Raw genomic sequence first — 27,179 nt, 5'->3', positions numbered from 1 at the left:
ACAACAAGCTTTTCTGGAGCACTGATGAGTGTGTCTCTGCTCACTAGAAACAGAACGTCCTCACTGGTGGAGACCAGATATTGCTACCGGAACCCTGGCGTCTTGTAGAGGGCCAGGCTCAAAGCAGCAGGGGCTCAGAAAATGAGAATGAATGTGGGTTGAACAGACGCTCATGGGAACTTCCACCCTCCCCTGCAATCTCAGCCCACCCAGAATGGCAGCCCAGTGAGAATCGGACCCAAGACTTTGGCACTCAAGGGGAGTGTCTTGGGAAAAACTTATCTTAGGTGAGGATGGGGAGCCTGAACTGGGCAGGACCCCTTTGAGAAGGCCTGTGGCTGGCACAGTGAAGGCCGTGGCTCCCTCCCCAGGAAGAAGGACACGACATTTCTCAGAGCTGGGGATGGGGCACATTTTCTAAATTCCTGCGCTTGGGAGCCTCTTAGAGAAACCTGCCACCACACAAAGCAGGAGGCACGTGCGTGGCACTGGGACTTTCCCGGACATCCAAGTGTCACTGTCACTTTCAACACAGAGACGTTTTTCTTCCTGCCTCTGTTTCAGCCACATTCCCTGTGTCCATGAGAAGATCCCACGCTCAGCTCCACGGCAGAAAGCTGCAGCTCAGAGGCAACACCGAGCGACCAAGAGAAGGCCCGGAGCAGCGCTGGGCACCCAGGTGGCCCTGTCTGCACGCCCAGTGCAAGAAGCACTTGTTACCAGGACTGGCACCCTAGTCCCCGCCACCAAGCATGATCAGCCTCCCTCCCCTGGACACAGGGTGGCAATACCTCAAAGCTGGGACATGCCGCTTTATTCTCAAACACCATCCAGAAGACACATTTTTTCCTGAATTGGGGGAATAAAAAAAATATGAAGACCTGAGAACGACCGCTGTGACTTCTCAGCTTTGAGGAAGTATATTCACCCCATCAGTGACACCAAATGTCATGAGGAATTCTTTTCCTTAATGCTTTTGTCTCGTGAAGGGTTTTATGAGGTTTCCACAGGAAAGTACAGGGTGTCAACTTTCTGGCTGAATTAATTCACCAAATGAATGATGTAAAACTAAACGTTTACATTGTTAAAGTCAAGGCCTAATCTGTCTACTAGGGAGAAACAAAATTTTAACTTCAAAAAGAAGTATCTGTATTATTAAGATAATAACAAATGGTTATCATATCATATCATATCAAAACAAATGGTTTGGGCTTGGATGAGAAATAGCTCTGGTTTGGGGGAGGTTCTGAGCCAACCCTCCAGGACATTTGCTGGAAGGCTCCATGGTTCCATCGAAGCCTCGAAGTTTAAAATCTCCCTGCCATGAAACATCTGATCAAAGACACCCTTGCCAAGTCACAGAGGTTTGTGGAAATGCCTGTTTGCCCATTTGGGCAGCAGGCCTGTGGCCTGGGCACGGTGCCAGGTGGCCGTTCCTCGAGCCCCAAGATGCTCTTGCAGGTGACACCGTGGAGGAATCACCTGTATGTGGGTGGACCAGTTCTGGCTTCGGGAGGCTAATAGGTGCCCTCTACATGCCCTTTTTTACCCATGTCCTGGCCAGCTGCTCTGGAGGGCCCACCTCCCGGTCTCCTGCCTCCTAGGCTCTTGACCGCCTGCCACCCTGAGCTTTCCAACAGCAGCCATGCTGGGCCCACAGCAGGGGTCTCCCTTCCGGTCAGGTTGCGGGTCTCCCCCCGGGGTCCTCCTGGTTCACAAGGCGTTGGCTTCCTCATTTGTCTGCTGGGGATGTTCTAAGGCTCTTCTGGCCTCACCACTGTGATTTTCTTCCTTCTACTGGGTGGGAAGAGCAGGCAGCCCTGAGCAGGTGGGACCAGGGCTCAATCCCAGCAGGGGAGGCAGTCCCGTGCCCCTGGGGGACCACAGAGACCAAGGACGCCTGGGATTATGTAATCCCAGATGGTCAGAGCAGGGGGGTGGGGGGCACACCTCTGGGACTCACTTTCTAGAGAGGGGCACCAAGGCCCAGAGTGGGGAAGTGACTGCAGGTTAGTTCGAGGGCAAGGATCAGAACTGGGGACTCTGGCTCTGGTCCCCCACCTATACACACACACACTGCAGGAGCACAGGCCTCTCTCTGGGGAGGGGGGTGGGCTGTGGCTCCGAGAGGCCTCCAGCACCAGGGAAGGAAGATCCAGCCAGGCCGAAGGCTCGGGCTCATCCCCGCCGCTCTGGGCGCGGCTGGGACCCAGCAGCCTGGGTCTTGCCTGGGAACTGCTGAGACCTGCAGACTCACAGGCCATGCCCCAGATCCATGGAATCAGAATCTGCAACATCTCCAGGAGACTCATTCGCAGACCTGAGGGTGACTCCCTCTAGCTCGGTAAGGCATACCTCCTGGATGTGCCCTCCAGTGGGAGACCTCCCCGGGGCACTGTGGGACGCGTGTGAGGCCCCAAAGCCGCGGCTCTGAGCCACTCTCAGCTAATGAGCCTCCTCCGGATCAGGTGGCGAGGGGGCATCAGAAAGGGGAAGTGTTTCAGGATCCAGTAGACCCTTGTAGACGGCTGTCTCCGGCACCCACACCTTCCTTCTGCCTGGGTCTGCATGGCTGACCATCTCTTGCCAGCAAGCACGATGGCCAGCAGTCAGCCACGTTCAGAACTGTCTGAATGTGGATTTGAAGAGGCCAGTTGTGAAAGATCTTGGAACGTGCGCCCCTCCAGCCCAGTTCCGGTCTGCTGGGGCCGGGTCTGGGAGGAATGGCACGTCGGTTGGTTGCTGGGTGACGCTGGGGCTGCTGCCGCACTGTCCTCAGCAGCAGTACTCCCGCTCAATGCTGGCCATCAGCTCCTCCTCGGAGTAGTCATATGTGATGGCCGACTGCCTCTCGGGCTTCTTGTGGCAGTTGCCTGGGGCTCTATGGGTGAGAAACACGGACACGGGAAGCAAGATGTTACCTTCAAACTCCACATCTCTACTGGACGACTGCAGTGGCCATGGATGGAATTCTGATCCATCCTCAAACTCAGACTGAAAACCTCTGCCCTGGGGACACATCCTCAACCTCTTCCATGAGCAGCTCCTGACTCATTCTTCGGTTTCATCTCCTGCTGTGTAACCCAAGACCTTAGCCTGTGAGGAAGCCCGTGCCGGCAGTGCTTCGGGGCGAGGGCCTGGGGGTCGAAAGACCTGGTTTGCATCCTGGCTCTGCCACTTCCTAGCTCAGTGACAGTTTTCTCTAAAACGGGGAACTGCATTCTTAAGTTCACTCTGAGGCATAAATGAGACCATGCGTGGACGGCATGTGACCCTGAATCTTGCACCCTGCAGAGCCCTCAGAAGGTAAACTGTTGAGATCCTCTATCGGCTGACTCATTCTTGTGTCTGCACCCTCAGGGAGTCTCACAGGAGCTGGCCCTACAAGACAGGATTCGGCGTCAGGGTCCTCTGGATCGTGACCAGGCTCCCCACCCCCTGGGCAGTGTATTAAGTGACCAAGTCCTGGCTCCTCATCCCACTGCTTGGACTCCGGTTCCCACTGGCCTCGACCCACAGCCCACACCCTCTCTGGCTTTCTGGACTTCGCTGTGACCCCAGACTCCCCTGAGGAGGGAGGCTGCCAGCAGTCCAGACCCTGGGGAGGGCCTGTGTGGCTTCCGAGCCTGTTCCCCAAGGGTCAGCACAGCCCTGACCGCACCGGCAAGACTCTCTCCCCTTCCAGTCGCTGTGCCAGGACCTGCCTGGGAGTCACCCAGCCCTGAGCCCAGGGCCTAGGGTGGTACTCAGCACGCTGTCGCCAAAGTCTATTGAGGGAGTGAATGCATGAATGTCCTTCACTCCTGGTGAAGGACATCCTGGAATGTGCGTGTGAGGGGAAGGGACCCATTTGTTTCAAAATAAGAATAAATAGCTAATTCTTTCAAGGCGGAATTTAATCCTCCTAACGTCCTTGGGTTGAGGAAAACTGAAAGTCACTGCCAATTATCTTTACAATCAGTAGAAATACGCAGCTGGGACCGAGCAGTGTGGGCACCAGGCAGGGCCGGTGTCCTCAGCATCGCCATAGGCACGGGTTTCTGGGTCAGCTGAGCAGAATTTGCCGCTGGTACCTGGTCACTGCATTGGGAGCCCAAGGGGCTGAGCCCCCCTGGAGCTGGTGTGCAACGCGCGGCCGATGCTGTCTGCAGAACACGTGAGGGGCAGGGGGCTGTCAGGGAAGATGGGTAGGGATGCTCCATTCTGTCGAGGGAGGCTCTGGCCTTGGAGGGGGGGCCGAGTCAGCATACAAGCTCCCACTGCTTCACCTCCAGGGCCATGATGGAAGCCCAGGGCCCACCCAGCGTCCTCCTACTCAACAGCAGTGGCCCTGAGGCAGGAAACAGATGGGCCCCCTCCCCATGGTAAAGCAATTGAGATACATTCTCTCTGTTCTGAAACTCCAAGACGAGAATAGCAGGGCAATTAAGGGAGGAGGCTGTACCTTGCACAAACCACATATTTCTCATTCCCAAAGTCAGGAGACCTCCCCAACCATACATGCATAGAAAAGGCTCCTTGGAGGTCAAAAGAGGAGCAGTGTCAAGGGATGGTCTACCCAGACACCTTTCCGGTAGGATCCATCTTGGCTAAGAGATACCTGTGCACACATGGGAGGATCCTGAGATACACAAAATATGGACGTGAACCAGGCAAATCAGAATGATTGGCCAAAGGAAAATTGGGAGAAAATATCCCATAAAAGTGGGGAAAGGAATGGCAACCCACTCCAGTGTTCTTGCTTGGAGAGTCCCATGGACAGAGGAGCTTGGCAGGCTGCAGTCCAGGGGTCGCAAAGAGTCGGACACGACTGAGCGACTAAACCACCACCACCACCACCATCCCATAAAAGTAATTCAAACTACCGTGAGAGCGCCGCTCAGCAACTCAGCGACTCTCCCGCTGAGTCTGCCTGTATCTATCCACGGACTGCACTCTTTTCCCTCCTAATCAATACTTGACTTGCTTCACTATTTTTCGTCTTTGTGGATTTTTTTTCCTGCAAAGCTGAAGGGCCAGGGTCCCTGTCACTGACCACTGGTCTAGTGGCCAGGATCTGGTGCTCTCAATGCCGTGACCCAGCCCATCTCTGGCTGGGAACCCAACCCCCACCCCAATCTGGTGCAGGCCAGGCCACCTACAGCTCTTGATTTCAGCCCTCCTTCTTCCCCAGACCCTGTTCTAAATGCTACCAGCCTGTGTTCGGGGTCCTGTTCACACCTCCACATCTTGCTTGTGGCTCTAGCCACCTGGCGCGCTCCTGCCCTCCTCAGTGAAACCACTTGTCCTTCAAGCCATTTAAGCCTCAGCTCCTCCACGAGCCCTCCGGCTGCTTCTGTCCCCTCTTGGACCTCCCTTGAGCCCATCTGAAAAGACCCCACTCTTCAAGGAAAGGTTTGTTAAATAAGGCAAATGTTTGTTAAATAAGGGGGACCAGCAAGGTTCTGGCCCCGCAACCATTTGGAATTGGTAATAAAAATAGCTGTTGAGCCAGCGTTTTCACTGTTTCTCACATCCATGGTCTTGAGCACCACCATCCCCTGCGTCCCAAGGACAAGGGCCATCACGGTGACTCCTTAGAGACGAGAAAGCAAGGGCAGATGGGCTGGGACGCAGGTCAGCCCAGCCCAGCCTCCAGGTGCAGTGTGCTCCGGGGGCCCCGGGAATCCTCACACAGCCCAGGGTTGTGCCAACACCTTGATGGCTGGAGTCCTCAGCTGACACTTTCCAGGGGGTTTAAATGTGTTTTCCTGCTAACACTGTAATAGGATTACTGGGGACCCACCCATCACCCCTCTAGGCTGGAAACTCCTGAAGGCCAGGACCGCGCCTCATTCACAGATGAGCACTGCACACAGTTTCTGAGTGAATGAGTGAGGGCAGGTGCAGAGATGCAGGTGCTTGGGGGGTGGCAGAGGAGGGGAGCTGTGATTTCTTGCAGAGATGCACTTCCCTGCCCCATACTTACTCAGAGTTACAGCTGCCCTCTGGGTGGTCTTCAGTGCTCCGCTTTGGGGACACCTTGAGAAGGACAAACAGAAGAGGCATCAGAAGGTTGTCTGTGCTGCAGCCTGCCTTTGCACTGGCTTCCTGCTGACACAGAGCTGCCACGTTCAACCCACGGCTAATAAACCAGAGCTGGAAAGTGGAAAGGCTCCCTTGCTGTCTAGCTCCAACTGCCTGTTCGGTAGGTGGGAAACAGGCTGGGAGAGGGGAGTGACCTACACAACTTAAAACAAGAGACCCCCTGCCCCTTCCTTCCTGGGAGCTACTGGCCAGCAAGCCTCCAGCTCTCACTCTGGGAGTGGAGGTCCTCACCTCCACCCAAGCCCTTGCCTGGCAGCCTGCCCTGCTGCTGTGCTGTACCTTGTCTGTCTGGAGTCACGAGTGCACAGGCGTCGCTCATGTCTGTCTGCAAACTCTCCCAATGATCTATGCTTGTCCTGTCGTCAGCACCGCCCCGTCTCAATGACCACAGCTTCAAATGAAGCTGGATTGGTCCTGGTTCTTTGCACTTCCAAACGTGTGTGTTGTAGTCAGCTTGTCCCCCTTGGGGCTTTTGTTGGGGTTGAATCAACATACAAATCATTCCAGGCAGACTTGATATCTTTTTTTAAAAATTGGAGTATAATTGCTTTACAATGTGGTGTTGGTTTCTGCTGTACAATGAAGTGAATCCAGTGTAAGTATACATATATCCTCTCCCTCTTGAGCCTCCTTCCCCCCATCCCCCGCTCTATGTCATCACAGAGCACCAAGCTGAGCTCCCTGTGCTATACAGCATCTTCCTACTAGCCATCTGTTTTATACATGGTAGTGTATAGATATGGGCTTTCCTGGTGGCTCAGACAGTAAAGAATCTGCCTGTAATGCGGGAAACCTGGGTTCAATCCGTGGGTTGAGAACATCCCCTGGAGGAAGGCATGGCAACCCACTGTAGTATTCTTTCCCGGAGAATCCTATGGACAGAGGAGCCTAGTGGGCTACAGTCCATGGGGTCACAAGGAGTAGGACGTGACTGAGCGACTACGCACAGAAGCACACAGCACAGTGTGTGTATATATATATATATTGTCACTCTCTCAAGTCACCCTGCCCTCCCTTCCCCTTCCCCATGTCATAATCTCTATAATAACAAGCCTTCCAGTTTATAAACAGGGAACATCTCTCCATTTGTTTAGGATTTCTTTAATATCTTTTAAGAAGTCTTAATCATGTTCACTGTAGAAGTCATAGACACCTCTTTTTAAACCAATTTCTAGATACTTGATAATATCTTTTTAAAATAAAATTTTATCTTCTCCCTGCTTGTTTGTGCAGAGATACGATTGAAATACATACATGCACAATCAAGTGCAAAGAACCAGGACCATGTTCAGCAGTTTTACTAAGCTCTCTTTATTAGCCCTAATAATTTATTTGTAGATTCTTTTGGACTTAATTTCTTCCCACTCACATTATGTGGGAATAATGGCCATTCAGTTTTTTCCCTTTCTGATCCTTCCATATTTTCCCCAAGCCTTCCTGCACTGGCTAGGACATCCAGTACTACCTTGAAAAGTAGTCATGATAATAGGCATCTCTGCCTTGTTCCTGTAGTGGAAGGGGAAGACTTAATTATTTCAAATGTAGTATTAGTTTTGCTGTGGCTTTTTTCTCAAGCTGTCTTTCATCAGATCCCGGTCTCTCTGTGCTGGTCATTTCTTCAGCTCTGTTTTACAGGGCACTGATCTTCTCTAAATCTCTAATTTCCTGTTCACCCAAACCATCAGAATCTTTCATTTTGTTTACTGTGTTTTTCATTTCTACAAGTTCTATTTGGTTGTTTTTCAAATATGCTAGGTCACTTTCTATAGGTCCTTCTTCACAAATGAACATGCATGTGTGCTCAGGCACTTCAGTCGTGCCCGACTCTTTTGCAACCCCACGGACTGAAGCCTGCCAGGCTCCTCTATCCATGGGATTCTCCAGGCAAGAATACTGGAGTGGGTTGTCATGCCCTCCTCAGGGGATCTTCTCAACCCAGGGATGGCATCTGTGTCTCCTGCATCCCCTGCAGTGCAGGTGGATTCTTTAACATTGTTGTTTTTGTTCAATCGCTCCGTTGTGTCCGACTTTTTGTGACCTTATGGATCGCAGCTTGCCAGGCTTTCCTGTCCTTCACCATCTCCCAGAGTTTGCTCAAAATCATGTCAATCGAGTCAGTGATGCCATCCAACCATCTCATCCTCTGTCGTCCCCTTCTCCTCCCACCTTCAATCTTTCCCAGCATCAGGGTCTTTTCAAATGAGTCAGTTCTTCTCATCAGGTGGCCAAAGTACTGGAGCTTCAGCTTCAGCATCAGTCCTTCAAATGAATATTCAGGGTTGATTTCCTGTAGGATTTACTGGTTTGGTCTTCCTGCAGTCCGAGGGACTCTCTAGAGTCTTCTCCAACACCACAGCTTGAAAACATCAATGCTTCGGCACTCAGCCTTCATTATGGTCCAACTCCCACATCCGTACACAACTACTGGAAAAACCATAGCTTTGACTATAGAGACCTTTATTGGCCAATAATCTTTGGTAATCCAAATAAATGAGGCCCTCACTAGTCTATTTTCATTGTTTTTGTTTCTTCTGATTTTCACTTGGCTCTCTGAAAGTATTAGTTGCTCAGTCATGTCTGACTCTTTGCAACCCCATGAACTGTAGCCCGCCAGGCTCCTCTGTCCATGGAATTCTCCAGTAAAGAACACTGGAATGGGTTGCCATTCCCTTCTCCAGGGGATCTTCCCGACCCAGGGATCGAGTCTGGGTCTCCCACATAGCAGGCAGATTCTTTACTGTCTGAGCCATCAGGAACAACTCTCTGGGTGGTTGATTATTTTTTCTTGTCTGATGCTCATTATCCTTGAAAACCCTTTGTGGGTGTTCTCTGAGGCCTGAGAGGAAGATGCCTTCCCCTGGGGAGGACATGCATTTACTCTGTTCAGGCACTAGAGGGCACTCTCAGTCTGGGCCCACTTGAAATTAAATCCAGCAAGCTGCAGAAGGCAAGGGTGGGATGATTTGAGAGAATAGCACTGAAACATGTATATTATCATATGTGAAATAGATCACCAGTCCAGGTTCCAAGCATGAGACAGGGTGCTCAGGGCTGGTGCACTTGGATGACCCTGAGGGATGGGATGGGGAAGGAGGTGGGATTGGGGTTCAGGATGGGAAACACATGTACACCCATGGCTGATTCATGTGAATGTATGGCAAAAACCACCACAACATTGTAAAGTTATTAGCCTCCAATTAAAATAAAGAAATTAAAAAAATTCAGGGAGAAACATCAATAACCTCAAATGTGCAGATGACACCACCCTTATGGCAGAAAACAAAGAAGAACTAAAGAGCGTCTTGATGAAAGTGAAAGAGGAGAGTAAAACTCAACATTAAGAAAACTAAGATCATGGCATCCGGTCCCATCACTTCATGGCAAGTATGTGGGGAAACAGTGGAAACAGTGACAGACTTTATCTTTTTGGGCTCCAAAATTACTGCAGATGGTGACTGCAGCCATGAAATTAAAAGATACTTGCTCCTTGGAAAAAAAGTTACGACCAACCTGATAGCATATTAAAAAGCAGAGACATTACTTTGCCAACAAAGGTCCATCTAGTCAAAGCTATGGTTTTTCCAGTAGTCATGGATGGATGTGAGATTTGGACTATAAAGAAAGCTGAGTGCCGCAGAATTGATGCTTCTGAACTGTGGTGTTGGAGAAGACTCTTGAGAGTCCCTTGGACTGCAAGGAGACCCAACCAGCCCATCCTAAAGGAAATCAGTTCTGAATATTCAATGGAAGGACTGATGCTGAAGCTGAAGCTCCAGTACTTTGGCCACCTGATGCGAAGAACTGACTCATTTGAAAAGACCGTGATGCTGGGAAAAATTGAAGGCAGAAGGAGAAGGGGACGACAGAGCATGAGATGGTTGAATGGCATCACCGACTCGATAGACATGAGTTTGAGTAAACTCCGGGAGTTGGTAATGGACAGGGAGGACTGGCGTGCTGCTGTCCATGGGATCTCAAAGAGTCAGACATGACTGAGCAACTGAACTGCACTGGACGGATTCAGGTATTTTGGACCAGCCAGGTGATGGGAATGGGGGCTGCAGACCTAAGGGACAGCTAGACTATGGCTTCTGTACCCTCCTGCACTGTTCTGCGCTATGACACTCGCCTGTAGTCCCGTGAGGGCCCTGAACGTACGAGCGAAGGATCTACTCTTAGTCTCTGTTTTCACTGGGCCCTAAACTCTGTCCCCTTTACTGTTGGACATGGTCAGACCCAAAGCTCGCGTTCACCTGAGGCAAGCACAGCCCGGTGGGTCACCTGCCTCTCTGGATTCTGCCTTCCTTAGATCCAGACTGGTAATTCCTCACTGTCTCATGAGCCACTTTATGCTTCAAAGACACTCTTACCACATTAATTATACCCAGAATATAAAACTGTCTTCAGCAGAGGGGCTTTTCTGAATAAGCTTCCTCACCGTGTTCCCCAGCATAAGGCACTTGGCACTGTGGAATCCAGCCTTTGACCTGTGAAGCTGAGCAAGGCCACAGCCCATCCAGACATCAGCCTGCTTTGTGCAACAGATCCCCCTTGGTACAAGCAGCATCCTAAATACAGACTGCAGCTGTCAAGAACCCAGTCTTCCAGGAGCCCATAGCACATCGGGCGAGTCTCATAAAGATGCAAAGTGATGCCACGTGATGCATTCTATAGCTGAGTTATAAGGTGCTGGGAAAGCCTACACTCTGCAACAGGAGGGGAAACCAACTCTGAGTGGGAAAAACTCTTTCAAGAAGAGTGGAAAGAATAACATTTTAGCAGGAGTTTTGAAAGATTAGGAGTTTACCAGATGGAAAGGAATAGAAGGGTACTCTGGATAAGGAAGAGCATATGCAAATATGTGGAGTCATCAAAGGCTGTGAATAAGTCTTCATTCATTAACTCCCACGTGCGCTGCTGGGCGCGGGGTTCTATTGCCCATAAAGGATATGATATCCCCGCCCAGAGCAGCCCACATGAGGACACAACTGGAGAAAAACCCAGCGCTGTTAACATTAACATCAGTTAATCCTCCCCAACAAGAATATCACTTCTCCTAAAGTTTACAGATCTCTACGCAGGGCACACAATAAACATAAAATAGTTCCTGAATCAGATTCAATGTCACTTTGATGGGTAGTCATAATTGGAGAAGGCAATGGCACCCCACTCCAGTACTCTTGCCTGGAAAATCCCATGGACGGAGGAGCCTGGTGGGTTGAAGTCCATGGGGTCTCTAAGAGTCGGACACAACTGAGCGACTTCACTTTCATGCATTGGAGAAGGAAATGGCAACCCACTCCAGTGTTCTTGCCTGGAGAATCCCAGGGACGGTGGAGCCTGGTGGGCTGCCGTCTATGGGGTCACACAGAGTCGGACACGACTGAAGCGACTTAGCAGCAGCAGTAGCAGCATAATCCTGAGTTTGCCTATATAGCAGTTGGTGTAAGAGTAAAAATAGCACAATGCAGAAAAGGGTTCAAGGCCCAGTTTTGCCATTTAATCATGATGTGCCTTTGGGTGGACTGTGAGGCTCTATGAGCCTCAGTTTACTCATCTGTGTAATAGGTACTTAGCCTTGAGGGCCACAGAGAGAAGACAGATTGTCTGTCTCATCCTTAGTATAATACCTGCAAACACCATGACAAACATCTGACCCAGTGTCCAGCCCACAGTAGCCTCTGACCCGGCCCAGCGAGAAGAGAACCTGAAGGCACGAGGAGGAGGAGAGCCCAGGGAAGATCTTGTGTTCGAGGCCTGAGAGGTTCAGGACAGCACTTTCTTCCCTGAGAAACTAGTGTTTCTTGGAGATTGTTACCTGAGGTGCTGAATAGAAGCGAGCTGACCCCGGGTATATCTGACCACACAGGCCCCGTGGTGTGGTCCATGGTGGCTAACCCGCTACTGTGGGCATCCCATGCCCTGGCTAGAAGAGCCTGTCCTGCCCACCTGGCGCTCTCTCCATGTGGAGTCAGGCTGCACAGCGAAGGTGCACAGACTTGGTCCTGGGATACCTGAGGGGCCAGGGGGCTGCTGGATGCTGGAGATCTGCCAGGTGGAGTCAGTGTTCCCAAAGATTCCCTTGAAAATTCACTGTGCCTCTGGGGAGTGCAAAGATGAAGAGGAGATGCTTCTCACATCAGCAAGGAATTCACAGTGGGAAGAGGGGGTGATGAACACGAGAGCAAGCAGGGGAAATCACGTGCATGCACACACACACACACACACACACTTGCACACACACACACACTTGCACACACACACACATGCTCACCTCTTCTGCCTCCTGAAACAGCCCATTTCAGCTCAGGCAGCTCAGACTATCTGAAAATTCTTTTAAATTTCTTTTTAATAAAAAATTAATTGTGGTGCAATACACAGAATCTAAAATGTACGATCTTAACCATTTTTAAGTGTATGTTTCAGAACTAGGTGCATTTACATTGTTTTACAACCAACCTCCCAAACTACTTTCATCTCACAAAACTGAAACCTGCCCCCAGTAAACAACTCTCACCCCCCAATCCCCAGCAATCACCATCCTGCTTTCTGTCCTACAAGAGTGACTCCTCTGGACACCTCACCTAAGTGGAAACATGCAATATTTGTCATCTTGTGCCTGGCTCATTTCACTTAGCATAAAGTCCTCAAGGCTCATCCATGTTGTAGCCTATGCCAGGACTTACTTCCTTTTTAAGGTGGAGTAATATTCCCCTGTACGTATATACCATGTTTTGTTTATCCATTCATCCATCAAGGGACACTTGGGTGGCTTCTGCCTTTTGGTTATTGTGAATAATGCTCTTATGAATATAAAGCCTCTTTGAGATCCTACCTTCAGTTCTCTCAGGCACATAAGAAAGCTTTCTTTTACTGACACCAATCTGCTTCCCTGCAGTTTTCAGTCGCTGAGCTTAGTTATAGTCTCAGGGACAACACAGAAGAAAAGTAATACTTTTTACCCAACCATTCTTCAGCGATTTTTTTCATGAAGTCATCCAGTAGGGACCCTAGTTCTTTCTTGCCCATTTCTGCTGGAACCAGCTTTTGTCATCACCAGATGGGGGCTTTTCCTTTCATCACTAGATTTTGTAAGGGTTGTTCAGATATAGTTTCTGCCCTCAGGAGGACAGCTGAGGGACTTCCCTGGAGGTCCAGTGGTTAGAACTCCATGCTTTCACTGATGAGGGCCTGGATTCAATCCCCGGTTGGGCAACTAAGATCCCATAAGCAAAAAAAAAAAAAAAAAGACAACTGAGTGAAAGACTGCTCAGATTGGAATCAAACATTTGCATAATCACCCTGTTTCCATTTCCCTGAGCTGTTCTACTCACTATTGAGGGCGACACGCTGCTGGCCAAGCAAGATGGCAATGACGTATGAGGTCCATTGCGTACGAGGACTGGACACCCTGAAGCTGCACTCAAATGGAAGATCATTCTCTTTCTTTTATAACTTTCCTGACAGTTCAGCTTTGTTCTTTCACTTTTTCACCTGTGTTCCTTTCTGCGCTTGTGGTTTGCAAGTGTGGTTCTTTCTCTTGTTAATCTGTCTGTAACTTGACTTAGATGCAAAACGCATTAGACACCCTCCCAGCTTGACCCACCCTGGATCTCCCAGAAAATCCAGCTGGTGGAAGCTTCGCAGGAGCTTGGATGAACAGCAAAGACACAGCAGCCCCTGGTGGCCACTCCAGGCCGAGTGCAGACGCAAGCTGCCGCCTCCAGCCAGCTGCCTGCCTGCCTCTCCTGGTCAGTAGGACAGACTTCTGTCCAACCCCAGGGAGGCTATGGCGCCTGGGCTGGGGCCATGGGAACTGGGCTGAGCTCAGGGCGCGCGTGTGATGTGTCATCACTCCGGGTCTTGGGGAGGCTGAATCACACCACACCATGACAGAATGAGAAGCAGGAAGCATATGTGGAAGAAATGAATAAGATGATTTCTTAAAGCCTCCCATGTCTCTTACAACTAGGGGTTTTGGAAAAAAAGTGAAGTATCTATAGAAAATCCAGTGCATATTTTATTTAACAATATGTGGAAATACCATGGACAGAGGAGCCTTGTGGGCTACAGTCCATGGGGTTGCAAAGAGTTGGACAACACTGAGTGACTAAACCACCGCCTTTATATCCTGCTTCTTTTGTTCTTAACATTTAGGTTTTAACAGTTTTATACGTGTATATGTACACATATCAATAATATATATAATTAACATGGGACAAGCTGTAGACATTTAATATAATACAATTTGATAGGTTTTGGCACGTGTATAGGACACGGCAACCCACTCCAGTATTCTTGCCTGGAAAATTCCACGGACAGAGGAGCTTTGTGGGCTATAGTCCATGGGGCTACAAAGAGTCAGTTACAACTAAGGGACTGAGCACACACACACTATGATCTTACTGACAAAAGATATGCACAAAAGAGAGAGAAAACTGGAAGGAACCACGTCAAAATAGTATCAGTAATAACTGCAGCGTTTATTCGGAAATCTTTATTTCCTTTATATATTTATATACATATTTTTGTTTTGTTTTCTCACTTTTCTACAATGAGCAACATTCTTTTACAATTGTAAAGTGAAGCTAATTATAGGGCTCATCTTTTTTTTAAACCCTTTCATAAGTAAGGTCATTTTAAGGTTTTTCTTTTATTGGAGAGAACAGCCAAGAACAAAATTTTTCTCATGCACATGTATATTACCTATTCTAACTTCAAAAATAAACACTTAAAAGTAAGCATAACCTTTGCCGGGTTGGACTCATATTCAGTGACTGGGACACATCTTTACAGTCAGGGAAATGGGTGAAGGCTCCTAGATCCAGGGAATGGAGACTTATTTCAGAGAAAAACTGAGCCCCAGAGAAGTTGGGGAACAAGTGATAATCCCTCCTGATGGCAAATTGGCTCAGTCAAAACTCTAATTGAACTTCCCTGGTGGTTCGGTGGCTAAGTACTGTGCTTTCATTGCAGGGGGCCCGGGTTCCATCCCTGGTTTAGGAACTAGATCTTAACGTGCCGCAACTAAGAGGTCACATGCTGCAACTAAAGATCCTGAGTGCTGGAAAGAAATTCTAATATACACATGGCTCTGCAGAGGGTGTGTTCAGAAAGACTCAGACTGGCTGTTTCCAACTGCATGGCCTTGGCCAAGTTAACTGCTTCTCTGGGGCTTCTCCCATGAAGTTAGGGGAAAGTGACAGCAATTTGGCAAGGACTTATTCTGACAAGGATTAAGTAAAACACTGGATGTTAGGAGCGGGCTCTCGGAATAGCCTGAGTAAATAGTGTCTGTATTACAACATATTAACAATTTCTGAGCAACTGTAAGTGAACCTCAGAGCCCTCTGTTTAGTAGAAATCAAAACTGGTACAGGACAGGGACCAGACCTCATTCTGGGTCTTTTTCCTTTTTGTTCTTCTGCCTCTGCCCCTGGGTGACCAGCAACATGCTTACATGCACAGGCTCATGAAAACGCTCAAAGAAAAGGATGCTGGTGACAGATGTATTAAATAAATAATTGGGAGTCTCACAACTTTTAGTAAAAATGGTATTATCCCTAAGCATATAAACATCTGAATGAACAAGGAGGCTGCCAAAAATAACATTCAGGGCATATTATGAGGGCAAGGTGGAGTATCTTTATCAGACAAAATAAAGGTTCTGATGAGTTTGCATGAGGAACACTCGGGATTACTGAATGTTAAAAAAAAGTCATTTGGTTGTAATTAATAAATGACTATGTATTTTTTTTAAAAAGTCATTTGGTAAAGAAAAATGGGCCAGGCATTAGAGCTGCTGTGAGTAGAGCATTGGAAGTGCTAGACACCTGGAAAATGAAAAAGGCATGGAACATTCCAGATTGTACACCTGGAAAACAAAAAAGGCATACAACATTCCAGGTTGTCTGTTGATGGGACCTGGCAGACTTGCTACAAACTGCTCCCTCCACTTACTGGCAGTGTGGCTTTGGGTATGTGATCATTCTCTGGGACTAAAATGGCTTTGTTTATAAAACAGAGAAAGCACTATTTACCTATTTATTAATAACTCAGAGTCTTAGAAAATGTGCAGTCGCCAGAGATCCAATTAAAGGGCGTAAACTATAAAGCAGAAAGGCTTAGGCTCCATACTTGGCCATATGTGCATGCGTGCATGCTAAGTCACTTCATTTGTGTCCATCTCTTTGCAACCCCACGGACTGTAGCCCACCAGGCTCCTCTGTCCGTGGGACTCTCCAGGTGAGAATACTGCAGTGGGTTGCCATTTCCTTCTCCAGGGTATCTTTCTGACCCAGGGATCGAACCTGAGTCTTTTATGTCTCCTGCATTGGCAGGAGGGTTCTTTACCACACTAATGCCACCTGGGAAGCCCCCACACTTGGCCATACAGGTAGTTAACTTTCTACCTGAGACCTCTAGAGCCAGGACATGAAGCACCTTCAGCCGTTTTACTCAATCTCCCCAGAACTGAAAAGAATGGATAGGACTCGGGAGCATCTATTCTGCTATAATAATCTAGGACTCCAGGATTTATTCAAGAAATATCTATGGCACAGAAGATATATACTATCCACACACAAAAGAGCAGCACAGCTGGGGACTTCACCTCCTAAAGTCTCTTGACTCCATCTCCCGTTCAGCCCTCTAACTGCCCTGCTTCACTCAGGACCTGCTTGTGTGGACTGCTCCCGCAGTCCCGTGAGCTATCTTGCCCCTTGTCTTACTGGGCCCAGTTCATCCTCCCCATGGCTGTTGGCCTAACCTTGCGGAGACACAAAATACCACTCCTCTTAGCCCTTCAAAATACCCACGGTTTTTATGATCAAGTCCAAATGCCTCAACCCAGAACACTTCTAGCATGACATGTCTGGAGCCTGGCATTCATCCTTCCCACCCTCTTCAACTCCACTGTTAGCACCCACACCCTGAGTACCACATGCCCCGACCACCATTGCCCGCACTCAGGATTCTCTTTGCCCAAATGCTCTTCACTGCTTGTTTGCCCGGCTAGCGCCATAGACCCTTCCAGATCCAGGTCAAGCCCTGTCCTGCTGGGATGCTGATGTGACTTCTCCAGGGGACCGGCTCCTCCTCCTATGGACTCTCTAGACAGACTGCCCACTGGTGTTCCACTCTGTGGATCTCTCTCGCCCATTACACTGTGAACTTCTTTAGGGCAAAGACTGTGCCATCTGTGTTCATCTCCAGCACTCAGAGTGATGCCCAGCACACAGCAGATGCTCAAAAAATCCTGAGAAATGACTGAAAGGGTGAATAAGGCAGCCCTAGCACCCTGGGAGTTTCTATGATTCTCAGCCAGTGAGGGTGGGACAGGGGGTGGGACGGGAAACTCTGTCTCTGTTTTCATTTTCACTTCTGAAACTTCCAAAGCACTTGAAAACTGAACACAAAGATTGCTTCCATGCCACCTCAGAATTTCCCCTGAATTTCTCAACTGTTTATCCCTTTTGAGGGTTATATAACAGAACACTGATGTAATCCTAAAGGAATCTTGTTATATAATTCGATCCCTCTTGCTGCAGCTCACTTTGGGAGGGTAGCAGGGCACGGGCAGGAGGTGGTCAGGGGAGGAAGACCCCGCCCCGTCTAGGTTGGCTCAGTCCTTTCGACCTCTCCCCACCTCCATCTGGCGGAGGAGCTTCCCACTCTCTCCTGCTTGGTGGCTGCCCCCAAGACACTTCCCTCCCGTCCCCAATAGTCGTTAAGTGCGGCCTGTGGGATTCCAGGGCAGGGGGCCGTCTTGTACATCCTCCTCAAGCCCAGGAACTGATACTACTGATCTCCTTCATTCAGTTCTGCCGGAGTGGTGGCTATTGCCAAAAGAGAGTGCTCATTTGTATTGTCTTTTTCTAGAACAGCGGGGATGTTATTACAAGTGTTCTGGAAGAGAGAGGAGGGAAGCCAAAAAGAAATTGCACAGCATCTTAAAAATAGCTAGCAGGGTGCGAGTTGCTTGACAACTCGCGAAGTTGGCAAAGATCCTGACGTGTCTGTTGGGCGCCGGGCTTTGCTACCACTATTTGGCTACCGGTCCCATTTCCTAGGATTCTTCTCTGACAGTGCTCTGGAGGCTGGCTGAGGGGGGAGGTACCAGAGAGACAAGCATCCCCCTGGCCAGCTCCTACCTAGGTTGGAAGGAGCCACAGTTTAAAAAAAAAAAAAAAAAAAGTTGACCTCTGGCCAGAAGAAGGCCCAGGAGATGCTTTTCTGCTAAGGGATGTCTGGGTCCCTGTCAACCCCCAAGTTGGAGGCAGTTAAACCAGCACCCAGAGGAGGCAGAGAGACTCAGAGGGGATGTTTGGGAAGGAGAGGCCGTGCGATCAGCAAGAGACCCGGTGGGATTCGGGGACGGCCAGACGGTGGGTGACACAGGGCAGCGGGGACAGGGCATCGCTCAAGCCCAGGGAGCCTGGCAGGGACTGGGGGCGGTGGGAGGAAGGGGGGCGAGCAGGGAGCGCAAGGCGGGATGGCGCCAGGGGCTGGGGGACAGGGCGCGGGGTGTGGGCCGGAGGGGAGGGCACCCCCGCCCTGGGCGGGAACGGGCGCCGCAGCCCCCACACTCACCGGGCTCCCGGCGCCGGCTGCGGGTCTGGGCCTCGCCGGGCCCCGCGAGGCCAGCTCCCCGGGGCCCCAGCCCGCCGACTCGGCCAGCAGCTGGTCCAGCAGGCGCAGGGTCTCGTCCCCGCCGTCGGGGGGCGCCGCGGGGCCGGGATCGGTGCCGGTCACCGCCTCCGGGGCCTCCTCCCCGGCCGCCGCCGCAGCCGGCGCCGAGACCGGCAGCCCAGTCCCGCCCTCCGGGGCTGCCCCGTCGGGCCCCGCCGGCCGGCTGTCGGGGCTGCGCAGACGCCGCAGGGCGCGGCCGCTCCGGCTGCTGCCGCTGCCCATGGCGCGCGGGCGGAGCGGGCCGGCGGCGGGGCGGGAGGAGGCCCGGGGGCTCGCGGCTCGGCCGGGGGCGGGGGGAGGAGATCCCGGGCCCGGGACGCGATTGGGAGCGGGACGGCTGGGCGGGGGCGCGCCGGGCCGGGAGGGCGGGGTGGAGGTGATCCCGGGCCCGGGACGCGATTGGGGGAGGGGATGCGAGCCGAACCGGGAGCGGGGAGGTGCGGGGGGCGCGCCGGGCCGGGGCTCGGGGGATGGAGGTGATCCCAGGTCTGGGACGCAGTTGGGGGCGGGGATGCGAGCCGGGCCGGGGGCGGGGCGAAGTCGCCGGTGCTGGGAGAGCGGGGCCTGATGTCGCGGTGAGGGGTCCAGAGCCCGGGACTTGGGGGAACGTGCGAGTAGGCGCGACTGGGGCCGGGGTGCTGAGCCGGGCCCGGGGCAGGAGGAGGGGCCGGGCTGGGGACGAGATCCCGCGGCGAAGAGGCGGCCGGGGGCGGCTGAGAGCGGGATGCTGGCCCGGGCCTGGCGGTGGGGGCCGAGACCCGGGGAGGTGGTGTGGGGTGGGGGTGGGGTGGGGGTGGGGTGGGGGTGGGGTGGGTGGTGAGCGCTCTGGGGGAGCCGGCGGCCGGGAGTGGGAACCGAGGGCCGGGTCTGGGGGCACTGGCTGGGGGACGAGGGCACTGGAGCCCGGCATCCTCTCCTCCTCCGACTCCTTCCTCCTCGCCCCTCCCCACCTTGGGTCCTGCGCTTTCTTTGCGGGGTCTGCCCTCCAGTCCCTGGCTCCTGGGGACTAGGGACCCTCCTAGTCCCCCGAACCAGTTAAGAACTGAACACCCTGGAGCCCCTACCGGCGCTCGGGCTAACTCGGCCGCGCTTTTTCGTTTCTTTATGGAAAGCACTGCAGAGGCCAACCCGGCTTGCCTGCGGTGGTGATGCGCGCGGAGATGACTCCACGGTCCGGTCCAGCCCCAGTGTGGAGCGCGTGGGGACGTCATCTGTCCCAGCCTCCTGTTCCTCAAAGGTTGAGTTGGGGGTGGGGGGAGGACGGTAAAGATACCTCTGAGGATGGAGTAAGATGACACAGGTGCAGGGCCTCGCACCCTTTCATTTCTGCCCTTCTCCCTCGCGCGCATGGACAGACCTAAGACAGGACAGAAGGAGGGAAAGGAGCGACGCTCTCGGACCGACTACCCCCTCCAGCCTTTCAGCAAGGGAGCGGGCAGCAGGAAGTGGTGCCTTGGGTTTCCTGTCCCGCGGCTCCTGCCCCAAAGGCGATCTGGTACCTAAATGCCGAGCCTCATTAGAAACCCTCATCAGAAAGGTAACCACTTTTGAGAAAGAAAACATTTAAAAGGAGACACAGAAAGCATTCTGTCTCCACGCAGGGAAAAAGCCAGTAGGCACTGATCATAATTAATTCTAGCTTTTGGTCACTGCATAGTAAAAAAGAAAGAACAAAAACGTTTATTGTTTTTAAGTGAACCAACCCCAAAAGAACAGCAAACAGGCCAGACGTGTCCAGTTCAAACTGAAACCGATGGTGTAATTGTTGGTTGTGCTTACATTTAATTTAAGACTTCTTTCTCTCCCTTTGTCACTTATTTAAAAAAAAAAATCTAACCTCTCCAAAGCAAGACAGCTCCAACATGGTGAGTTTTAACTCCCATCTTGACATTAACCTGAATCCAGATGGGACTGCAGAATAACTGTTGATGAATTTTGGCTAACCTTTCTTTTTTTTAAATGTGCTGTCTTAACCATCCAGATGCAGGAGATGGGCTACCTTATCTGGTGTCATTTGGGTGTTCTGAGTCCACAGGTGTATCTAGTTTGAAGCTATGCTGCTGCTGCTAAGTCACTTCAGTCGTGTCCGACTCTGTGTGACCCCATAGACGGCAGCCCACCAGGCTCCCCCGTCCCTGGGATTCTCCAGGCAAGAATATGGATATACGTTTTTCTTTAGGAAAACAAATCTTATCTTGAAGTTCTTTAAGCCTGGGGAAAAAAAAACATTCACAGGGAAAAAAAGTTTTTCTTGTACTAAGTTCAACTAAGTTTAATCATTTAAAGGAAAACATGTTTTACTTCTGCCTAAGTAGCGTCTAGTCATGTGACTCATAGTTTAAATATATCCAGAGCTCCCTGTGTTCACCTCCCAGGGCAATTGATTTTTCTGATGGCTCTTGATTCTAACCCTGTTTCCCCAGACTTCTCTGGCTCACTGGGCTTCAGTGAGCATAAGTGCCAAAGCCTGTGTTATTTCCACTCTGAGAGTGCATTTAAAATCAGCCACATTCCAGGATTGGCTTCCATTTATTCTTGCTTAAAACCCAGATTGATTAGCACCTTCCCATAACAAGCAAACAGCCTGAATTTTCCCACATGACCAAGGTCGCCTAAGATCTTATTTAGAAATAAACAAGAATCTCTTTGTCCCAAAGAGACAAAGGAATATTGGGACATTTAAAATGGGTCTGATCCCTCTTAGGGAAGCGTCCTGGCAGCCACACTCCTCCAGCTAAAGAACTTCTTCTTATATATATATAATTAAATTTATTTATTTTTAATTGAAGGATAATTGCTTTACAATAGCATGTTGGTTTCTGCCAAATATCAACATGAATTAACCATTGGTACACCTATATCCTCTCCTTCTTGAACCTCCCTCCCACCTCCTTCCCCATCCCACCCCTCTAGGTTGTTACAGAGCTCCCATTGGAGTTTCCCAAGTCATACAGCAAATCCCTATTGGCTATCTGTTTTACATATAGTGTATGTTTCCATGTTACTCTCTCCATACAGCCCACCCTCTCCTTCCTCCCCCGACCCCCCACCCCTACCCCCTGCCATGTCCAGAAGTCTGTTCTCTAAGTCTGTGTCTCCATTGCTCCCTGCATGTAGGTTCATCAGTCATTATTAAAAGACTTCTTTATGTAGTGTCTGGAGTGGTGGCTGGTGAGGGGGTGGAAGACGAGGCTCCGCTTGGGAGCTGTCTGCTTAAACTCCTGGAAAATAAGAACATCCTGCAATGAACAAAGTAAACTTCGGGAGAGAACTGCAGTTCTTGATACTTTCTGCAGGATGTCCTGAGTGATGTTTCTCTTGGCAACGGGACTAGCCTGGCATCTGGACATGAAGGAGGTCCTCTCCTTACTGCAGCCTGGGGACCACCCTCATTGCAGTAGGCTGCCAACACCAGCTCCCTTTTCAAAGCCACACTTAAGTACCCTTCTTCCGAGACTCTCCAGATCTCATCTCCCTCCTGAGAACCAGTATAATTTCCCACCATTCCTGCCTATCCCAAGCTATTAGATAGGAGAGAGATATTGTGTGGGTGCAGGTCATTATGAATATGCAGAAGGATAATGTTTATATTCAGATGAGAAATGAGACAGTATTTGAAACACAGGCAAGCCAGATTTCAGTTTTGAATGCTTAATCAGTAACTTGAGAGAGCCACAGTGCTATCAATTATTGCTGATACCTTTCCACGGGCAGCATCTCATATAATTGCTATTGTCTTCTTGCAAAGCTCCAAGGTTTTGCAGCCTGTTTCATGGCTTCCCCACAGAAAAGGGTAGGCGAAGTAAGGGAGAGTCAACACCATTCATTAAGGACTATTAATGAGTTACAGAACTCTTTTGCAAGATTTACTCAGAAAAAAACATATCTTGCAGGTGAGAGGTTGCTGTGCAGCACCAGCTGGGGAGCCCAGTCTGGCACTTTGTGATGGCCTTGGAGAGGGGGAGGGGAGGGGGAGAGGGGAATGTGTGTATAATGATGGCTGCTTTGCATTGTTGTATGGCAGAAACTGACACAACATTGTAAAAAAATTTAAAAACATATATTTAAATTAAAAAATAGAAAAAAACCATGTCTTAAGTCCTCAGAACTGGCATGTTTGCATCATGATTGCTTTGGCTCATTTTGTAACACTGTAAGAGTCTGAAACATGGGTGACTTACATCCTTTTGAACAAAAGGTAGGAAACAGGATTCCTGATGCAGATTTTTCCATTAGTTGACCAGGTCTCACTGCTTAAAGAGACATCTCTGGGCTTCTGGTTCAAAAGGACAGAGCAGGTAGAGTTTGCTTCTCTTGTTCCTTGTTCCTCTAAAATTAAGATATTGAAGTTTAAAAAAAGGAAGTTCAGAAAAAAAATAAAAAGGAGGGGGAGTCGGGGAAGGAATCGTAAAAGGGAGAGAAATCCACAAATGAGAGATTTCCACACACTTTTGGAAGATGGAAAGCTGATGGTAGAGAGCTGCCAGATGAAACAGGAAGAGAAGTGACAACCTAAGATATGCTGTCGGAGGCTGGCGGGGAAACGGGGGTCGGCCTTCTGACAGATGAGGCTTGGGACTCTTCCTGTGGACAGTGCATCACCCCCAAACCCCTTCGTGTGTGAGGAAAAGGGACCGGGTGGCCGGCGTGGCTCACTCTGCTTTTGTGTGAGGAAGACTCTTTTCCTGCTGAGCTTTTACCTAGAGTGTGGAGCTGTGGGGGGGTGGGGGGGGTGTTTGCTGGTCACTCTAGAGTGGGGCTCCCCCGGGTTCAGGTGCCCACACCTGCCCACTGAACCGTGGTGATGGCTCCTGCGGGAGGACTGTCCTTCCCCGGGGCGGTGGACAGGGCAGGCCCCCGACTACGTACTTCAGTATCTGCTGGCCTCAGTGTGGCCCGGTCTCCTCTCCTGGCAGAGCCGCCGCCCAGAGGCCACAGGCTGACTCTCCTTTCCATGAACTCATAGTTTTGAGTTGGAGATTTGGAGGCCACTCAAAGCACACTCAGATTCCAGGCTTTGGTAGGGTTATTTATCACCCTGACTCATTGGAAAAGACCCTGATGCTGGGAAAGATTGAAGGCGGGAGGAGAAGGGGACAGCAGAGGATAAGATGGTTAGATGGCATCACTGACTCGATGGACATGAGTCTGAGCAAACTCCTGGTGTTGGTGAGGGATAGGGAGGCCTGGCGTGCTGCAGTCCATGGGGTTGCAAACAGTCAGACACGACTGAGCGACTGAACTGAACTGATCACCCTGAGGAAATTGTGTAGCAGGAAGGGAGGTGGGGAGGGGGCAAGTAAGCCTATGCAAATGTGGTCATTAACATACTCTGCTTATCACAGAAGTCAACCTTTGCAGTACCACTGGCTAAAAGGAGGGTGTAACACGGGACTTCCCTGGTAGTCCAGTGGTTAAGAATTGCCTTGCAATGCAGTGGATGTGGGTTCCATCCCTGCTCGGGGACCTAAGATCCCACATGTGCAGGGCAACCATCTCGTGCTACAACTACTGAGCCCATGCGCCCAACGCAAGACCCCGCATGACACAATGAAGACCCAGTGTGTTGTCACTAGACCTGATGCAGCCAGTAAATCAACACACTTTTTTAAAGGAGTAACATATTTGAAATGTCCCACTTTAAGCTCAAACGTTGTCACAAAGAATGGCAATTCCGCAATGTGGAAGTTGTCCTATTTGGATGGTCCATTCTGCACAGAAACAGCCTATGGTCCCAGAGAGGTGGAAAAACATACAGTTCCCCACTTCCCACTGGAGACCTGAGAATGAACTAGTGAGTTAATGAGCTGAAGGGACAGAGGTCTCTGCTTAAAGCTCAGGTTAAACATTAAATCTCTTGACTTTTTTGTTCACAGCTCTTTAACTTGTCAAGTGGAGCTGAAGTCCTAGCCTGCTCATAACTGTTCCTGAGGAACGCTGGTGAGCTGTTTGCACAAGTCCTCCTGCTGGGAAGGCTCTCAGGAACACAACTTCCTCCTCTAGGCCATTGACCGCCTCTTCCTAAGAGGCTGCCCCAGTGCCCTTCCAGGCTGTAACTCACTGAAGGAGCCTCTCAACAGCCTTCTGAGGTCCTCCGTTTTATGGATGCAAAGGTGAGGCTTAGAAGAGTGGGATGCCTAAGTTCTCAAAGCTAGTAAATAGCAGAGCTGGGACTTGAACCCAGGTCTGTCTAGTCCACAAGGTCTTTTCATCATGCTGCTGCTGCTAAGTCACTTCAGTCGTGTCCGACTCTGTGCGACCCCATAGACGGCAGCCCACCAGGCTCCACCGTCCCTGGGATTCTTTCATCATGCTACTATGCCCAAATAAATGAGAAACCTAGCCGAATAGACAAGTTGACCTCTGAGTAGAAGGAACTACTACTCTGGTACCCAGGGCTACCGTGCAGGGAGGGTGACCAACCATTCCTGCTTGCCTGGGTCTGGGGGTATTTCCGGGTCATGGAATTTTCAAGCATATGAATACATCACCCTCCATGTAGGGTTGCACAGGTTGCTCATGGAACAAAAATACCAGACCAAGCAGCAAGTCGAGGCTGCAATCCAGCCATGTTCCATTTGCCAGGCTGTCCCCTGGGAAGCAGAGCTGCATCCCCCTAGACAAGGGCAGCATGGGCTCTACCAAGGCTCCACCAGTTAGTTCTTCTGACACTGTTGACCCAGTAGTGATGAAGGTAAAGACTTCATTTTAAACTAAGCTTTTACCCTATCTTGCCAAAGAATTTCTCCCAATCCCTGTACACACAGGCACACAGCATCAAAACACAAAGTCCCAGTCATGTTCTTACAAACTAGTCCAGTCACGGATGGGAAAGGAAGCTGGAGAAATATAGATCTAGAATGCAGTGTCTGGTGGTCCCCAGTACTGCTCTGCAAACGCTTCCTCCTGGATGTAGGAGTGGGATGACTTCCCCTCATGGGACCGGATGGTCCTGGGACAATCTTGTGTGAAAAAAAGTGAGTGTGTCATTTATGGACTGGAGCAGTCAATTCTGCTGAAATAGCCCCTCAAATTCTCTTTTTCCACCGTGGAGATGGACCATGTTCAAGCTGGTGGCAGCTGTCAGTGAGCGTTCTGGAGCATCCCGCTCATGATGGATGAGCTAAAGAACTCATCTTGAGTTCTAAGAACTAAATCTTGGCTGTCCCGAGCCAGTTCCACTGGGGCTGTTTCTTCCTGTGACATAATCCAGGCTACTGACAATGATACTCTAAAGTAAAGACATTGACACTGGGGCTTCCATGGTGGTCCAGTGGCTAAGACTCTGAGCTGCCAGTGCTGAGGGCAGGGGGTTCATTCCCTGATAAGGGACCTAGATCTCACATGCCCCAACTTAAAAGTCCTGCATGCTGCAACAAGATTGAAGATCCCATGTGCCACAACTAAGACCCAGTGCAGCCAAAAAATAAATATATAATTTTAAAATTAAAGAAAAAATTCCCCCAGATATAAAAAGATATTGACACTCAATTCTGTGAATGAGGCAGGCTCCTAGAAAGTAAAAAAGTCAGGCTTGTAGTGGTCACAGACCACTATTTTCTTGGGGACTTAAAACATGAGTATGTTTAATAGTCAAGTTAGTCATATATATATATATATATATATATATATTTAGTAAAAGTTACTTTAATGGTAGTTGTGATGGTTAATCTTATGTGCCAACTTGACAGATCTAAGGGATGCCCAGATAGCTGGCAAAACATTATTTCTGGTTGTGTCTGGGAGGGTGTTTCAAGAAGAGTCGGTGGACTCAATGTAGCCGAGGCCTTCACCAATGCAGCTGAGGGCCCGCAGGGAACAGAAAGTGGGGGAAGGGAAGATTCTCGCTCTCTGCCTGAGCTGGGGCATTGTCTTCTCCTGCTCGTGGACACCAGCTGTCCTCATCCTCAGGCCTTCAGAGTCAGACTCACTGACATCACTGACTTCTCTGGGTCTCTCCAGCTTGCAGACGGCAGGTTGTGGGGCTTCTCATCCTCTATAACCCTGTGAGCCAATTCCTGTACTGTGTCCTCTTATATACATCTCTTTATGTATTCTTTTGGGCTTCCCAGGTGGCTCAGTGGTAAAGAACCTGCCTGGCAATGCAGGAGACACAGGAGACATGGGTTCAGTCTCTGGGTAGGGAAGATCCCCTGGAAGAGAAAATGGCAACCCACTCCAGCATTCTTGCCTGAAAAATTCCACGGACAGAGAAGCCTGGGGGACTACAGTCCATGGGGCCTCAGAGAGTGGGACGTGACTGAGCACAAGTATCCTGATGGTTCTGTTACTCTGAGAGGCCTGACTAATACAGTAAGTTACATAAAATCCCTGAGTAATAAAAGAGGCAGATCTCCTTTCCTGCATGTTCCCCCTCACTTTTTAACATAGCTTTTTATTTT

General features: G+C 50.2%; 2 long non-coding RNA genes across 3 annotated transcripts; one reads left to right on the top strand and one right to left on the bottom strand.

The window, feature by feature from the left end:
* Positions 1–794: 794 nt before the first annotated feature.
* CYS1 lies at positions 795–19,018 on the bottom strand. Its single transcript, XR_003102389.3, has 3 exons — positions 18,679–19,018; positions 5,969–6,021; positions 795–2,881 (listed from the first exon to the last, which is right to left on the bottom strand). It is a non-coding gene; the product is annotated as a cystin 1 (long non-coding RNA).
* On the top strand, positions 17,855–26,908 carry LOC123328624. 2 transcript variants are annotated; one of them, XR_006543585.2, is made up of 3 exons: positions 17,855–18,473; positions 24,654–24,890; positions 26,850–26,908. It is a non-coding gene; the product is annotated as an uncharacterized LOC123328624 (long non-coding RNA). The 2 variants fall into 2 exon arrangements; XR_006543586.2 differs by lacking the exon at positions 17,855–18,473 and adding an exon at positions 19,306–19,352.
* The last annotated feature ends 271 nt before the right edge of the window (positions 26,909–27,179 follow it).

Source organism: Bubalus bubalis, chromosome 12 (assembly GCF_019923935.1).
Source record: "Bubalus bubalis isolate 160015118507 breed Murrah chromosome 12, NDDB_SH_1, whole genome shotgun sequence".
NCBI classification, from domain to species: Eukaryota; Metazoa; Chordata; class Mammalia; order Artiodactyla; family Bovidae; genus Bubalus; species Bubalus bubalis.
Note: the sequence above shows the minus strand (reverse complement) of the source record. Positions and strands in the feature narration are given on the sequence as shown.